We start from the raw sequence: 18,612 nt of genomic DNA on the forward strand, positions 1-18,612 counted from the left end.
TGTGAAACCTGGGATTTAAGGAAGCATCTTTTGCCATCCCTATAAACCTCATTTCACGAGGAAGAAGGGATGGCTCGAAAAAGAAGGTTTTTCTGAAATTTGGTGCCATGTAGCTGCGCCAAATTTTGGAAAAGCCTCTTTCGAGAGAAAAGAGGAAAACGATACGCAAATTGCGGTTCACATTTTGCGTATCTTTTTCCGACTTTTCTTTGTAGTGTAGACGTAGGCCTTGGACTCGATGACTTTATAAACAATGAGAAGTTCTGAGGCACCATGTCATGCATCTGACAAAGTGGGTCTTTGCCCATGAAAGCTTATGCTCCAATAAATCTGTTAGGGTATGTCTATACCTGCCTCCTAGTTCAAACTAGGGATGCAAATGTAGGCATTCGAAACAGTCAATGAAGCGGGGCTTTAAATATCCCGCGCTTCATTAGCATGATCTCACCAGCGCATTACTCCAATCAACAGCTGTTTCTAAAGTGAAAGTGCACGCTGGGACGTGTTAGTTTGAACCAAACCCCTTGGTTCAAACTAACATTACTCCTCAAAAAATGAGGAGGGGTTTGGTTCTAACTAAACACGTTCTGGCGCTCACTTTCACTTTCAAAACAGTTGTTGATCAAAGTAACGCGCCGGCAAGATCATGCTAATGAAGCATGGGATATTTAAATCCCCGCTTCATTGACTATTTCGAATGCCTACATTTGCATCCCTAGTTGGAACTAGGGTGCAAGTGTAGACATATCCTTAGTCTATAAGGTGCCACAGGACTTCTTGTTGTTAATGCAGATTCAGACTAACATGGCTACCCCTCTGATACTAATCAATGACTTTAAAATCTCATGTTTTTCCCACTCTCTTCACTAAGTCTTTCCAGACCTTTGATCATTCTGATTACCCTCCTATGCACAACAGGTAGTTCTACAATATACTTTTTGAGATGGGGAGACCAGTCCTGCACATAGTATTCTGAATAAGGCTTTACCATTGATTTATTTAAAAGGCATTATATTTATCATATTATTCACCACTCTCTCTCATGAAGCTTAATATGTTATTTGCTTTTTTTTAACCACAGCGGAAAATTGAACAGAAGCCTTTTTTAAGCTGTTTACCAATGACAACCAGGTCCTTCTGAATTTTTTCAGTTATTGTAGGATCCTGTAAGGTATCTGAGTAGTTTAAAGTTTTCCCTGCAACATACATTACTTTGCATTATTGACATAATTTCATTTGCCATTGCATTGCCCATTCATTTAAGCTTGTTTACATATCTCTGAAGTTCTTCAGTCACCTATGCTCTTAACTAACCTAAATAATTTTGTCATCTGGAAATTTTTCTTCCTCAGTCTTAATTCCCTCCTTTCCAACATCATTAACATATTACACAGTGCAAGTCCTATACACGGCCTCTTGGAACCTGCTGTTAACCTTTTGCCATAATGAAAATAGATCATTTACTCCTACTGTTTTCTTTCTGGCTCCTAGCCAGTTTTTAGTCCCTGGCAATCCTTTGCTTCACACCCTATGACACCTTTGCTTTTTTATTAATCTCTTGTTTGGGACTTTGACATAGATCTTGTGGTATCTAAATAAATTATGTCCACCAGTTCTTCTTTATTGAAATTAAGAGGTTAGGGCGACAATTTTCCTTTTGCAGAAACCATGCTGGTCATATCATGAGCTTTCTGGTGCCCTGATACTATTTCAACTAATTTTCAGATGAAAACTATAAAGTGTTACTGGTCTACAATTCCATAGATTACCCTAAATGTCTTTTTTTAGAATATAGGTTTTGGAACAGATTGAATGACTGAAGTTGCATAAAAACTGGAATCTTTGTTGTTGTCCATGACAATAAAAGGGCAAAATATAAACATATCTTGTACCAACAGCAAGAAAAATATAGTGTCAGTCTACGGATTCATTTTCCATTTAAATGTTACTCAACTACTAAATCACACTTCTGATTTATAACTCATGTCCTATTTTCTGCAGAACTCTTAGAAGTGACATTTAAGCCTCAAATGACTATAAACTCATCCATCTTAAATCAACATTTTCCATGATGTGGAAACAACATATCTAGCTTTATGAAGCTTGTTGATTGAACATTCTGTAGAACATGCACTAGACAGCAATTGTTCAGCCTATTTCTTATTACAGGTTGAACCTCTCTAGTCTAGCACTCTCTGATCCAACAATAATTGTGGTCAGGCATGATTTTTTAGTTAGCCAGATATTCACTCATCATGGATGTGACCATGTTTCCTGGGGTCCTATAAAGATTGTTCACAGCCATCAGTCCTTTCTGTGTTGTTATTTAGCTCTTATTTACCCCTAAATGTCTTTTAAGAGCCCTGCAAGCAGTGGAGTGTTCAACGAAGTCTCTGATTCAGCACCAGTCAGGCCCTGAGAGTGCCAGATTAGAGGTTCAACCCGCAGAAGATCCATTAATCCAACTATTTGCCAAAAAAAAGCCTCTACTTTGCAACCTACCCAGGTAAGATCATGAAAATTTCTGTTAAAAGACTTGGGCAAATCCTTCCAAATTGCATTTGAGGAAACTTCCAGGAAACATGTGTGTGATGAGGTGTGCATACCCTGCACTGAAACAGGTGGGGTTGAAACTCTGTGGATGGAGGAAGTCCCGCCCCTTAATCCAGATTGGGCATGCTCCAAATGCTGGATCAGATAAAAGCAGCTGAACAGCTCAGTCTAGGCTGGGCACTGAATGAGAAGGACTTTTGGCCAGAGTTCCTGGATTCCACCAGCCAGCAACCCAGACAGAGGGAGACAGAGCCCCAGGAGACTGCTGACACACAGCTCCCAAGCAACTCAGGGAGAAGCAGCTGCAGGGGAAAAAGAAGACCCAGCCATTTCATGGATGCTGTCCCACTGGCTCCGGTAGGAAGTGACCCTGGGAGGGTGCAGAAGTGGCCTCTCCAAACCAGGTAAACTTAGTGACTGTGTCTACATTGGCATCCCTTTCCGGAAAAGGGATGCTAATGAGACACATCGCAATTGCAAATCCGCGGGGGATTTAAATATCCCCCGCGGCATTTGCATTTACATGGCTGCCGCTTTTTTCCGGCTTGGGGATAAGCTGGAGAAAAGCGCCAGTCTAGACATGATTCTCCAGAAAATAAGCCCTTTTCCGGAGGATCTCTTATTCCTACTTGAATTCCTTGGTGCACTGACATAGGCCAACCTCGCTGATAGTAGTGGTGACCCTAATGGAAGAGCATTAGAAGCAGAAGAAACCAGCAGCAGAAGAAACCAGAGCTCAACCTTGGTGGTCAGAGAGCCCAAGAAGGCAAGAGGTCCTGAGGCAAGGGAGACCATGGAAGACGGAATTGGAGGGACCCGCACCCACACACACACACACTACACATAGCCGGCCAAGATGCCAAGGAATGAATGCCAAAGAGTGGTAACCAAGAGCATCCCAGGAAAAGAAAGCCCCTCATAAGGGGAGGTAAGTCCCCCTAAAGATGGTCCCCAATCTACAGGTCCCTGGACCATTGTTAGGAGTGTGGCCAGAGAGGACACTTCTGGAAAACTGCACCTATATAGAGTGCAACTATGGACCAGCCTGGGTCACAGAGCATCGGGCACGGGGACCCTAATCCAGAAAACTGGTGATGCCTGTAGTGGCAGAAGGAGTTGAGGTCTTGGCACTGGTGGACTCTGGATGCAGCCAAAAAATTATAAGGGCAGACCTCATTCCTAGCCGACAGCTCACTGAGGACACGATCCACCTCCAATGCACCCATAGAGATGTGTGACCCTACCTGACAGCTCATGTAACTTGGAGGTTCGGGACCAGAAGGAGCTTTTCCTGCTGGGCATAGCAGTCCAACTAAACTACCCAGTGGTGTTAGGATGAGATTGACCTACATTTAGAGAGGTTGTGAGGAACTGCAATTACTGTTCCCCTAGAAAGCGACAACCTAGGACTCCACGAATAAGAGCCAAGTGTGGGAGCAGGCACATGTACCAGACCTTGAGGGCACAAAGAAGACAAGATGCCATCAGGGGCCATGCTTCGAGATCCAGAAAGACCGGTTATATTGCATGGTGACAGACCCCCAGTCACAAAAAGAGCTACACCAGTTACTGGTCCCCCAGAAGCCACGCCAAGTCCTCCTATATTTAGCTATCGCCAATCCATGGGCCAGGCACTTACGTAGAGAAAAAACCCTCCAGTGAGTGACACCCCCGTTTTTTTGGCACGGCATGTATCAAGAAGTCCAAGACTATTGTGCTTCATGCCATGAATGTCAGTGCAGGGGCCTAAAGGCATACCGAAGGCCCTCTCCCCATACCTTTACCAGTCATCAGCATACCATTTGAGCAGATTGGGGTGGACCTGGTCGGCCCCTTGGAGAAAAGTAAGATGGGGAACTAATTCATCCTGGTAATAGTTATTACGTGACCTGCTATCTGGAAGCTGTTCCACTTCGAGTTGTAATTGCTGCAAACATCACAAATGAGTTGGTGAAAGTATTTATGAGGTGAGGATACCCAAAGAGAGCTTGACAGACCAGGACACCATTGTCTCATGTAAGTTGATTGCTGAGTTGTGTCAGCTCATGCACATTCTGACCTTCCAACCATCAGTATATCATCCCCAGACAGATGGAGTCATAGAACGATTAAATGGCACTCTCAAATTGATGTTACATAAATTCACAGAAGACAATCCACAACACTGGGATAAGCTCCTACTGGCTTTGCTCTTCACTATAAGAGAAGTGACCCAAGCCTCAGCAGGGTTTTCTCCTTTCAAGCTTCTTTATAAGAGACAATCCCGAGAGATCCTGGACTTGTTAAAGGAGTACTGGGTGGCCCGAGAGACTCAAGTACTAGGAACCACCCAATATGTATTACAACTCTGAGAATGACTTCAGACACAGGGGCTACGTCTACATTGGCCGCCTATTATGGAATAGGCATGCAAATGTAGCACTTTGGAAGAGGCAAATCCGCGGGGGATTTAAATATCCCCCGCGGCATTTGCATTTTCATGGCCGCCGCTTTTTTCCGGCTTGGAGATAAGCCGGAGAAAAGCGTCCAGACTGGCGCGATCCTCCGGAATAAAGCCCTATTCCAGAGGATCTCTTATTCCTACTTGCAATTCCTATAGGCGGCCAATGTAGACGTAGCCTAGGTGTCTTTGCACAGGCGAATCTAATTGAAGCTCAACAACTGCAAGAAAAACAATATAATCAGGGAGCTAGAGTCCATAGCATTGAACCAGGAAACTGGGTCTTGTTACTGTTACCATTGATCAAGTCAAAACTTCTGGCTAAATGGCAGGGTCCCTTTGAGGTGGTAGGTTGTGTAGGATTGGTGGACTATGAAGTTAGGCTCTCAGGTCACAGGAAGGAGTTTCATATGTACCATGTAAACCTCTTCAAGGCTTGGAAGATCCAAGAAGCCATACATGCAGAGCAAAGGGTTAAAAGAATAAAGTCCTATATGCATATTTTCCCTTTCGTAAAATTTAATAATTCCTTGCAAATTTTGGCGTATTTCATCTAACTTGGTAATCTCCATCTCTGGATCAAGGGAAAGCAAACTGTCTTACTCACAGCAGGCTTTGGATCTATATATTACCTGGCATGCCGGTTAGCTCTGACTGACACTCTCTAAACAATCTCCTTCTTTTTTTAGGCCAACATCTCTAAGACTGGAGTGTCTCCTTTTATTCTAAGTTTAGCCTTAGGAAGATAAACCATTCTTTACCTGGTTCCATCCTAAATGAGGGAATCCCTAATAAACAGCTTGCTGGTTTTTTTCTCTATGTCTACACTTACGAGAAGATGGATGCTTTGGAGGTCAATCTTCTAGCGTTCGATTTAGTGGGTCTAGTATAGACCCCAATAAAACACTGAGGACAGCCCCCTCCAGCGTCCAGTACTCCTTCTTCTGACATGAGTAACTGAAGTCGACAGGAGCACATGTGGATACCACCATGACTCGGCTTAAGATAAGTTAATTGCAGCTATGCATTTTGCTTAACTAGAGTTGCATATCCTAAGCTGACTTGCCTGATCTAGTATAGACCAGACCTGGGAGTCTTAACAATATCACTATTTTGCCTTCCCTGCCTAGTTCCTTCAACAGGCCTTTAATTTACCTCTATGAAGTTAGGCAGCAGAACAGCATAAATAATCTGAGAGGCATATAATATTTATAAAAAAAAACTATACACAAAATCCTGGTGTAGTGAATGAGGAAATTACCATAAAATATAAATCAGATTCAGACATTCAAAAGAAAAGAAATCTACACAGCAAGTGATAAGATTGAACTTACAGAAAATCTTAGCTCTGCCACCTTGTGTATATGACTTCCTTTTAGTCTTTGATTTGATGATAATGTAACATACTTGAACTACATAAATATATTATTCAGGTTTTTTCCTGCAACCTTAGACAATACCACAAGACTACCTGTGTCTAGGCCAAACAGCCCATTAGAGTCCTGTAATTAAGTATTATGAGAAAGGATGGCACAAAGTAGAATGATACAAAAAATATGTAATGTAGCGGTAAGAGCAACTTGATTTTCTTGAGCAGGATAAAACGGCAGACATGCTCTTTAAAGGATAGGAGTTCATGCATATGAAAGGAAGGGAAAGAAAAAAAGTAATCACTGAAGTTGAATAGCTTTGCCCAATGCTGCACAAATGTTGTGTGCAGAGAGGTTCACAGCAGCTGTCACTGCAGTTTCTTTGTAGATACTGATTGAGGACTAAATGTCACTTTGAATAGAAGTGCCTACTTCTCACATCTCCTGATCACGTTTACTACATATTACTCCTGGCCTTGAAATAAAGCATGTCTCTGGTGAACTCTGAGTTGGGCTTGGCCTCCTCAGAGTTTGAGTTGTCAGAGTCTGGCATAGAGTGCTACTAGTACCAGCAGCCTGAGAAACACAAGCCATTTATTTGGCTATTCTTGCCTCTGCACAATAACTTGAGACATTTTAGAGAAAATTAATATATTTATTTTTCTATCTGCAAAGAATTTTTGGTTCTTTACATTGTAAAATAAAGTAATGTTCATACTATACAGCATATGTTACTCAATGGTGAGAGTAAAACTCTTTCCCACAAAGCTATACAGTAAAATAAGGTGACAGAACACTACATACTTTCAAAACTTTAAGCGACAAGATTCAGAAAGTGAGGGGAAAAACAAATTTGGGGGAGGGGACTATGGTGAGAGATACACCTAGTCAAAGGGCACTGGTCTTGACTGTATGCCCCAGAAATATATATCTCTACACCCAAAAATACCCACCCAACAATTTAAGTGGACAACAACCATGGTCATAGCTGCCCAAATGCCTTTGAATCTGCTTTGGGATAAGGATTTCAGCAGCAAACATCTGAAAAGGAAAAAAGGAGAACAGAAAGTTAGAGACAGATTCCCCTGCTGACCATAAACCTCTAGGCTGTTACCAAAGAATACTCAAGGTCCTCGCCATCCGTCAACAATTTACCCTTATGTGAGCGTAAATCTCCCAATTATCTCCGTCAATCCACAGACCATCAGACAAAGACAGATTGTCATGATTAAATTTATCATCTACAACCACTAAAGGAACAGCTAGCTTATCCACAGAACCCTAAGAGACAGTTGTAGAAGAGATCAAAGAGGAAATGAAGCAATGTTGCAATCTGTGCTGCATGTGGGGGAGGGAGATTCCTGCCTAGGATGGTGGAACAGTATTAAGTTTTTGGACATATCACTCATGCCGATACCAAATATGCATCTGTAATAATGCAGCATAATTGACAGGGCAGGAAGTTTTTACACAATCACCACTATAATTAAAGGAACTTTTAGTTAAAAGATAACCAGAAAAAGTATGAATTGAAATACAAGCTATCCATCTGATTGGACACTGACTAGAAAGGAATTTCCTGAAATTGAACAATTAAGTGGTGTTCTTTTAGTAACAGTTCCTCTGCAATATATGGGGAAAATAAAATGACTTTATATGTTTCCAGTGCACTCTTAATGTCCTCCTAGTAACATGTTAAGACATTCTATTCAACTATCTATTTTGAGTGCAGAATACCTTTAAAACAAAATAGGCAGGTACATTGATACATATTTATTTCTTAGTGTCCCTGAATTTTTAGTCTGAATTTTTAGATGTTTTCTGCACATGAAGCTATATCCCGTGAGGTCAAAATTTAACATTTCCTCGTTCCGAGAATGGGGATGTGGAGATGGTGCTTCCTAATCTATCCCTAATCGCCCATTCCCAAAATACATTTATCTATTACACACTCAACAAGCTTGACATATACTTACTTCTCTCCCTTTTCATAGTGATATGAAATGAGTAGTTTTAGCAAAGCATTCTTCAGTGAAGAGAACTTGGCTTCAAGCCCAGCAAAGATATGGATCAGCTCAAGAAGGTAGGAGAGAGAGACGTCCTCTCTACTGTTCAAGGAAAAGCTGTTCCTCATGGCCTACACATAGGGCTTTATATGGATCCAGATTTCAATCCTCATTGACACCTCTTCACTTTGATACAGTATATTGTCAAGGATATAACAATTTACCTTGACTGTTCCTCAGCTGAAAATTTAGACAAGGAAAATGAATATTAACAAGAATGCTCCATTGCTAAATTTAGTTTTTAATCATCACATATCAAGTGGCTAGTTCACACCAACAACTGCTTATTATCTTTAGCTTCATGCTGATTGTGTCACTAAGGCCTTGTCCACATGTAAAAAAATTTTAGACATAGCTATATTAGCAAATCCTCTTAGTTTAGGCACATCTTATAATAGTGAAAAAAGTATTTTTGTTGGATTTTGCTTATACAAGTTCTCAGTGAAATAAAATGTACCAACAAAAGGACTTCTCACCCGCATTACTTCATCTACACTACTGCTTTGGCTGGCACAGATCATTAAAATAAATGAAACTGCTAACAGATAATTATACCAGCAAAACTTATGTGTAGATTATGTAGACTAGTAATGAGATTTATCTTCATCATCATATAGATCTACTGATGTGTTCATTTAAATTAAAGTATAGACTTTTCCCCCTTTAGAGCAGTGTGCATTTTTCCTATTACTTACATTGATCCTTAATGCATGCACATCTATTCTAGGTCTCCTGTCCACATGCTGTTAACTGTGTGCCTTAGTGTACAAGTGCTAGATAGCACTGTTCATATGACTAAATTCCCATCAACCCAAATAAAGATTGTTTGACCTGGACCTATTTTTAAAAGGCTATGATTGCATAATTCAGACAAATGCTGTGTGTCATGGAGACAAAACCCTCAATTTCTGCTGGAACCACTGGCCCAGCTCATAGCCATCTCTCCTGTAATTCCCACCACCCATTGTGGTGTCCCTATCAAGTTTTAGTAATAAATATGACACTACTTAGTTGTGATGGGGTTTTCTTTTGTTATGTTGGCAATTTCTTTCCCTCTTATGTTATGATGCATGATGTAAACTGAATGTTTTGTGTGTGTCTAAGCTGAATACTTCTATTGTGTACATGTTGTTAGGAGGTAAACAAGGCTACAGACAATAAAGCCAGCACTTACTAAAATTTGCTTTTAAATTAAGAGAGTTTCTTACCATGTTCAGCAAAATCCAGATTTCAGTGCAGGTCCCTGAAAAAAAGAAAGCATCCTTTAAAGATAGTCTTGAGCTAAACAGAAGTCTAACTGTGAAGAAACTACTACCAGCATAATTCTACATGTTTAATTAAATAAATAAATACTTATCTGGTCAATTGTTGCCTGGAATCCTTTTGTGCTTGTATCTCTTGAATTAGAGGTCATATTTTTAAAAGACTGCACTGGAGATTTGAAATTGGAATCTGAGAACAACCTACAGCTTGACTCTAAGAAGTCTGAATGTACCAACACATTCCAGTGGAGTGGCTGGGGTAAAGTTCAGTTATCATGTATGACAAAGCAGTCGACAGCAATCCAAAGTTATGTGGAGAGCAAACTAAACAACAGAGTATTTGGCATGTATGTCTGATTCATGACAAAACACAATGAAAAATATCAGATATTAAACTAAGCAGCTTTAAAGTTATATAGCATTTCAATGTAGCTGAAATGCAAAATGACTCCTGGCAAGTATCTGCACACTAGGATGACCACATTTATATTTATTTTCCAAAAGTCTGAGATCACCAGTATTTATACATGGGCATTTATGAGTCACTCTATATTATATAACGTATACGACAAATGGGTAACAAAATGCCAAATTCAAGTTATTGTTTAAGATTGAACACACTTCCATTCCTTTCATTCTATCCTCTCATTCCACTTCTCATCTGTCATACAAGGATATTCCATACTTTATTCAGAATCTTAATACTTAGATTATAACCTCTTCAGGACAGGCACTGGGGGTACATCTAGACTACAGGCTTTTGCCAGTACAGTATCTGTTGACAAAGAGCATCTAGAGGACTACAACCAGTTCTGTGGACAAAGCAAGCCACTTTTTCGACAGAGTCTAGATGCTCTCTTTTGAAAAAGCACAGTGTGGATGCAATAGCGCCTTTTGTCGACAGAACTCTGTTGACAAAAGGTGTTATTCCTTGTAGAATGAGGTTTACCGCCGACAACAAAACTGTCGCATTCTGTAGAATTACTGTCGACAGAACTCGGCGGTAGTGTAGACGCAAGTATAGTTTTGTCAACAAAAGTCCATTTTTGTCGACTAAACCCTATAGTCTAGACACACCCTGAGTTACATGATCACACAAACTCCTAAGGGTATGTCTATACTACAGAGTTAGTTCGAACTAACGGACATTAGTTCGAACTAACTTTAATAGGTGCGGATTTTACGAGGATTAAGCCTAGTTTGAACTAGCTAGTTCGAATTAAGGGCTGTGTAGACCCTTAATTCGAACTAGTGGGAGGCTAAGGCTTCCCAGGTTTCCCTGATGGCCACTCTGGCCAACACCAGGGAAACTCGTCTGCCCCCCTCCCGGCCCCGGACCCCTTAAAGGGGCACGGGCTGGCTACTGTGCCCGTGCCAGGTGCAAGCCTGCCAGCACCCAGCCAGCAGACCCTGCACCTGGCACGGATCGAGCCACCCACCCGATGCCCCCCAGCCCTCCCCCTCTTCCCGGAACCAGGCTGGCAGCTCCCGGGAGCTTGCCCAGGACTGCAAGAGGAGGGCACCCGCCTGGGCTAGTGCGGACATCATGGACCTCATCCACGATCTCCGCACTAGGCACAGGAAGGTGGCCGTCTAGGGCAGGAGAGCTGCCAGCCTGGACACCCAGGAGCAGGAGTGCATGAAAATCAAGGTGGTCCACTGAGACCCCTGACCCTGAGCCCTGAGCTTACAATGGCCATCCTGGGTCAGACCAAAGGTCCATCTAGCCCAGTAGCCTGTCTGCCGACAGCGGCCAACCCTAGGGACCCTGGAGGGGATGGACCGGAGACAGTGACCAAGCCATTTGTCTCGTGCCATCCCTCTCCAGCCTTCCACAAACTTTGGGCAGGGACACCACTCCTACCCTCTGGCTAATAGGACTCCATGGACCCAACCTCCATGACTTGATCTCACTTCCCTTTCAACTCTGTTCTAGTTGTAGCTTTCACAGCCTCCTGCAGCAAGGAGTTCCACAGGTTGACTCTTTACTTTGTGAAGAACAACTTTCTGTTACTAGTTTGAAGCCTGCTACCCATTCCTTTCCTTTGGTGTCCTCTAGTCCTTCTTTATGGGAACTAATGAAGAACTTTTCTGTATGCACCCTCTGCACCCAACTCCTGCTTTTAGAGACCTCTATCCTGTCCCCCCTCTGTCTCCTCTTTTCTAAGCTGAGAAGTCCCAGTCTCTTTAGCCTCTCTTCATATGGGACCTGTTCCCAACCCCTGATCATTTTAGTTGCCCTCCCCTCTCCCAGCCTCTCTCTTTCCCTCTCCCACCTCCTTTTCCCAGTCTCCCCCAGTTTTGTTCAATAAATACAGATTCTATTTTTGAACACAATTGTCCTTTATTTTGTACATCAAGAAAAGGGGCTAGGGAAGGGTAAGTGGAAGGAGGTGAGGGAGGAATAGGGCACGAGCCCCCGATGGGGAGGACTGGGCTGGCTCTGCGGGCTTCTGGGGGTGGAAGCTCTCCTGCAGCCCTCCAATTGCCCCCTCTCCCCAGATGGCAGCCTGCGGCAAGTGCAGCCGGTCTGATGGCCGAGTGCTGTGATGTGCCCAGTGTGGGCACTCCGGGCACACCAAGCCAGGACTGCTTTGCAAGCGGGGCACCCCTGAAAACTGTCTGTCCGGGGTGGGGGTCGGGACCCTTTAAGCACAGCCCTCGGCTAGCCTGAGACAGCATCTCCACGCTCTAAGTCCTCCTCTGATGCCCTGCCGGCATGCTTCCGGCCAGCCTTAAGCCTGGTTCAGGGTCCACTTAATGTGGACATGCTAGTTCGAATTAGCAAAACGCTAATTCGAACTAGTTTTTAGTTCTAGACGCGTTTGTTCGAATTAGCTTAGTTCGAATGAACTAATTCGAACTAAGTTAGTTCGAATTAGCACTGTAGTGTAGACATACCCTAACACAATAGAGATAGGATTTACATCTCACAGATGCTACTACATTACAAATAATCCTTCTATCTTACATTATAACCATTAAGGGTAACTTTTTCTAAACACTAAAATCTGCAGTGTCTAATCTTTCAAGCCACCCACCTGCCCTTAACACACAAACTAAAGTCCTCTCTAACCTTTTCACAAAGAATCAACTCTCATATGAAGTTATCCTTGAGCAGTTTCCTTTCAATCATGGCAGCTACTGTCCTGCACATAACATATGGCCTCTGGCTTTGAAAATGGCCCTGCCTTTAGAGATGGCTCTTTCCATCCCATTTTCTTTTTCTCAGTATAGCCTTTGACATGAATGGCCACTCCATCTTCTTACATTAGTTCTATTCTAACTATGGAGGTTTAAAAGGAACAAGTCCTCTTCTGGCATAGCTCTTCTCCAGCCTACCTACCCACTGTTTCTAGCTAAACATATCTCTGCACAAACATCTTTTGCAGAGAATCCATGTGACTACTTCCTAGGATCCCTGCTTTTTTAAAAAAAATTTACAGTTACCTTTTCCCATTCATCTTACCCCCAAAAAATGCATGGGTTGATGTAAAGAATGTAGAAGTCTTTCACCAACTGAACAAAATACTCAGTATCAGAGACATGTTTATGCAAATCCACTCACTGCCTTTGGAAGGAAATGTTGTGGGTACAGAGAGGTATGTCAACTATGTTCACAAGTCTAGTCCAGCAAATAGTACAAAATACCCCGTGCCACACAGCAAAGTTTTCATATGTGAGTGCCCTAACTTATGGTAAGAATGTACCTATAGATTTAGACCTGGTCTACACTAGGAGTTCAGGTTGAATTTAGCCACATAAGGTCAGTCTTTTGAACAATGAGTCCACACTACCAAGCTTGTTCCATTGACTTTAAGAGCCACTGAAGGTGATTTTGGTACTCCTGCTTTTCAAGAGCAGAAGTACAAAATTTGACCTTCAGCATTATGAAAGTTGACATTTTTGGATACAGGAGACATAGTGACCTGCTATGACTGCTCTGGCCAGAACTTTGCAACTCCACTGCTCACCAGGTAAACAAGAAAAGCCCTGAGAAAGTATGGATTTCATTTTCCATGTTGCCAGCATTGTGAGCACACCTCGGAGCAGGCAGCACACCTGAGCAGCACACATGGCCACGAGTTCCATGAGTTCAAGTTCGGAGAGCTCCATGAACTCCAATTCCCAGGGGCAAAGAAGAGCACAAGCATGGAGTGTGAAGGAGACCTTGGACCTCATTGAGGCATGGGTAGAGGCATCTATTCTCTCGGTGCTGCGAAACAGCAAAAGAAACGCTATGCAAATATCACAAATTGCATGGCAGAGAAAGGATATCTCACATACCCAGCAATGCCAGGTTAAAATAAATTTGCTGAGGCAGTCCTCCTACCAGAAGATAAAAGGAGGCAAATAGATAGTCTGGTACATTGCCACAAACATGCTGCTTCTACAACCAGCTGCATGCGATTTTAGGGTGGGGACCCAACTAGCTTCCCAAGTCAGACTGTGGATTCCTCTCAAACTGCTCCAGGCAGCAGCATGGAGGACAGCATGGTAGTGGAGGGGTAGGAGGCAGAGGAAGAGGAGAATGGACAACTGGCAAATGGTGAAAGCAAAGAACTTTTTATAACCTTGGAGACAATCTGCTCCTCCAAGTTCATTTCACAGGTGGGCACTGATCCCAGGGAAGGCAATTCTGGTGAGTTTACTTTTTTTTCTTGCTACAAGAGGGTTAAGGCAATTGCATGTGATGTGTGGTGCACACTGTGTATACACAGCATGGGGGTCTTGGAACAGCTTGTTAACATGTCTGGAGATGAAGTGGGAATCCTCCAAGCATATGTCTATGAAGCTCTCAGATAGAAATTCTTTTATTCTTTTCACAAAGACTGTGTCTAGACTGCATCCCTCTGCTGACAAAGGGATGCAAATCAAGAACTTTGGAAGTGCAAATGAGTCCGGGATTTAAATATCCCAGGCTTCATTTGCATACTCCTGCTCGGGCGCTTTGCTGATCCTGCGCCCTTTCGAAAGTGAAAGTAAAGTGTAACTGCGGCTCTGCCGACAGTGGGGAGTTTTTTTGGCAGATCCTGTACTCCTCAAAAAATGAGTACTCCAAAAAATGAAGAGTACAGGATCTACCGAAAAAGCTCCCCGCTGTCAGCAGAGCCGCGGCTACACTTTACTTTCACTTTCGAAAGAGCGCGGGATTGGCACAGTGCCCGAGCATGAGTATGCAAATGAAGCCTGGGATATTTAAATCCTGGGCTCATTTGCATTTTCGAAGGGCTTGATTTGCATCCCTCTGTCGGCAGAGGGATGCAGGATAGACGTAGTCAAAGTTACCGGGGAGGGCACCCTTATTCTGTCCTCCACAGCAGGACATCTTCCCATGCCAAGCTAGCAGTAAGCAGTCTGCAAGCCTGCAGCACAAAGCATTGCAGCATATTGCTCAGGTTTCTGGCCACATTCAGTCAGCATCCATTCTCTATCATTCTGTGTGATTCAGAGAAGACTGATACCATGCATTGCAACCTGGATGAAGGAGAGGAAGCTATTAGATGCTGCCTCTGCTGATAGCATGGCTTCAGACTCTGGCACCCTCTGCCTCCCTCCTGTTCATCTTCCCATAGGCTCCTGTGGGATAGGAAATTACCCTCTCCCAGGATGGTTACTGATTTAACTTCTAATTATTGACATGTAGAATAGTTTAACTGTCTTTTCTTTCAGAGTACTATTGGAATAATTCATACCCTCTTCACCCCACCCCCCAAAAAAAGACTCTACACTACAGTATCAGCTGGAGCTATATTTTGTATCACATAGAACTACAAGGCTAGTATTCAGTATTCAAAATTGTGGGCTTGTTACAAACTTGATAGCTATGTAGTGGCTCCTCATCTTCTGTATTGAGCAAATAAGCTCATTGTTCCTTCTAAACTTTTCAGCCCCTTGTCAGACAAGCGTATTTATTAGGAAAAAACCTCCCCACATGCAACACTGCATCCCTACCATTCCTCTAGTCTTTGGCCTTCAAACTAAGTTCAATTTCTATAACTTGGGTGTTCTTGTACTCTTTCCTTCAGTAATTGCTTATTCTTTCTTCTGCAACGTCTCTCATGTACACCCATGCCCTATTTCCATCTCATGCACAATGTTCATCTGTCTTCCATCACCTCTTCTCTTGACTACTGCAGAAACCTCTGCAGTGTCTTCTCAACGTACCAGAATTTACAAAGAATAGAGAGATCATCCTTTGACATCAATACTAAATCCCCACTTCAGAAGTGCCTTAAAGGAAAAACACAATAAAATATTATCTGGCCTGCCTCTGAATCTTTTTCTATAACCCGTCCAATCCAGCCATTGGCACCTGCTTTCTCTGTCATATTCAGTTTCACCCCTGGCCAGGCAAGAATATTCTTCTCAATCATTCCTGTCACCTGTACAAGTCTTCCTTTATCTCTGTGATATCAACTCTGAGGTTAAAATTACTTCTCCCTCCCTCCCTCCCTCCCTCCCTCCCTCCCTTCCTCCCTATGTCTCTCTGTTATTGTCCCTGTAACTAAATGCTTTTAATTTCAAAATGATGTCTTCATGTGGCAGAAATTACTGAAACCATAGTATAGAATCTGATTTCGTTAAACCTGTACATGTTTTGTAGAGAGAAAACTATGTTGATACAGATGTGCTAAGATGCTCTAACAAATAGCCGGGAATCATATAGGGATGGAAATAAGAGCTGTCAGTCAGCATTTATAATTTCTAAGCAATTTATCAATCAATCGCGAATTGGAGAACAACAGCATATGTCTACATTAAGACTTTCAATGAAGTCAAATTGTCATACTGTTATTCCAACTCTGACAACAGAAAGGGGAAAAATGTCTCAAAACAAAGACAAGCTACCCAAGTGAAACCCCTCTCTGGGAGTTAATTGTAGAGTTAGAATCACATCAAGATAAAACTTTTAAAAAATCTAATTTTTTTGTTTACTACATGTTGTTTTACAGTATTTTCACTCCTTGACACCCCAGTTATTCCACAAAAGCACCTAGTCACTTCTCTGCCCTAAAAACACCAAAAACTCATTATATTTATCTTGGAAGATTTGGAAAAATAGATATAAATAAACCTTGTAATTTTTTGAAAAGTCAAATATCATAAACTGGTTTACCAAAACTTCTTTTTCATATAAAAAAATAAAATGTACTAATTCAGTGTCTATTTGTACCTTACTGTCTGAACTCAGGCTGACCTAAAAAACATACGTATTGCTTAATTACTACAAATTTTGTTAAGCCACTGAAAACAGACTGCTATGTCAAACACAGTTATCTTCTCCCTGCTTACCAAGCATCCTGTAAGGGCCTCCTTCTATATAAAGACAGAGGAAAGCTCTGTTTTCAAAGATATTAAAACCTATGATTAATGGTTAAAAATATGCAGTTTTGTTTAATGTTTTTCAACAGTACAAAATGTTGCATTTATCTCAATTGGACAACGACTAAAAAAGAAGCCATGTGTCTGGGTAATGATTCATGAGTGCTCTTAATTTACAAGGGAATGAACCACTTCCTGGACCCAAAGTCAATAAGAATTTTGCTACTATTGACTGGAAGCAAGAGCAGACCCAAAGATTAGACATGTTGGACTATGTAAGTCAGTAAGCAAACACCAGAGTTTGTCAACAGAGGATACTCTATGCGGGATGGGCAGCATAGCCTAAGTTTGCCCAACTCTTCCCACTATAAAACCCTTTTTTTCAGTTGCTTACATAACTTTTGCAAGTATTAACCAGTCAGGCTGAAATTTTACATGATAGGTGTCTCTTTTGGGCAGAATTAAATTAGGGAAAAACACACTTTTGTTGTCCTTGTTAAATTCTGGTAACCTTTTATTTTAAAAGCTGTAGCATTCCCACACTTTAGAGCAGGGACTTGAAACTTGGTGGGGGTGAAAAGTGGCTGTATGTGACAGATGCGCCTTTTACTGTCCCTACAAAAAGAGTTGGCCAGTGGAAGGGAGGTCAGTTCACATACACTGAGTAGAGACTTTGATGTTAACAGCTATATCCCCTAAAACATGCTCCATCTTGAGGCTGAGCAACACTTCCATTGTAATTGCAGCTCTAGGCTCCTATGGGCCACTCCAGGCCCAGGCATCTGAACAGAGCACAAAGACCATGTCTTTTTTGCACTCTCAGTGATCCCACCAAAAACTAAGTTAAAAAAGCAAAAAGAGCATTAAGTCAGGAAATAGCAGAGGGTACATCTACACTACAGCATTATTTCAAAATATCTTATTTAGAAATAGTTAATTCGAAATAAGATATTTTGAAATAATGTGTCTACACACAAAGGGTGTGTCTAGACTACAGGGTTTTGTTGACAAAACTATACTTGCGTCTACACTACCGCCGAGTTCTGTCGACATAACGTCAACAGAACTCAGCAGTTTTTTCGATAGCAGTAAACCCCATTCTACGAGGAATAACGCCTTTTGTCGTCAGAAGGCGTTATTGCATCTACACTGTCCTTTGCGTCTATAATCAGCTTGCTTTGTCGACAGAACTGGATGTAGTCTAGATGCTCTTTGTCGACAGAAGCTTTGTGGACAGCATAGGTGTGTCTAGACTACATGGCTCCGTTGATGGAGCCATGTAGATTAGGCAAGATGACAAAGGGAAATGAAGCTGCGATTTAAATGGCCGCTGCGCTGTGATGATCAGCTGTTTGTCGGCACAGAGCGGCAGTGTAGACGGGGATCTGCCTACCCCAGAACCCTTTGTCAGCAGATCCTTTATGCCACAGCGCGGCAACCTTTTTGATTTAAATGAAGCAGCGATTATTTAAATCGCAGCTTGATTTCCCTTTGTCGTCCTGCCTAATCTACATGGCTCCATCGACGGAGCCTTGTAGTCTAGACACACACTATCTGTCGACAAAGCCTCTGTCAACAAAAGCCTGTAGTCTAGA

At 42.2% G+C, this 18,612-nt stretch overlaps 1 protein-coding gene and 1 long non-coding RNA gene across 6 annotated transcripts in view; both read right to left on the minus strand.

Moving 5' to 3' along the window:
* The window catches only part of RBMS3 (RNA binding motif single stranded interacting protein 3), a 995,810-nt gene that overhangs the window by 923,508 nt on the left and 53,690 nt on the right, over positions 1 to 18,612 (minus strand). The window lies entirely within an intron of this gene.
* On the minus strand, positions 710 to 17,009 carry LOC142827299 (uncharacterized). The gene is made up of 4 exons (XR_012901955.1): positions 16,988 to 17,009; positions 9,638 to 9,672; positions 8,594 to 8,609; positions 710 to 7,404 (listed from the first exon to the last, which is right to left on the minus strand). It is a non-coding gene; the product is annotated as an uncharacterized LOC142827299 (long non-coding RNA).

Source organism: Pelodiscus sinensis, chromosome 2, assembly GCF_049634645.1.
Source record: "Pelodiscus sinensis isolate JC-2024 chromosome 2, ASM4963464v1, whole genome shotgun sequence".
Classification (NCBI taxonomy): Eukaryota; Metazoa; Chordata; order Testudines; family Trionychidae; genus Pelodiscus; species Pelodiscus sinensis.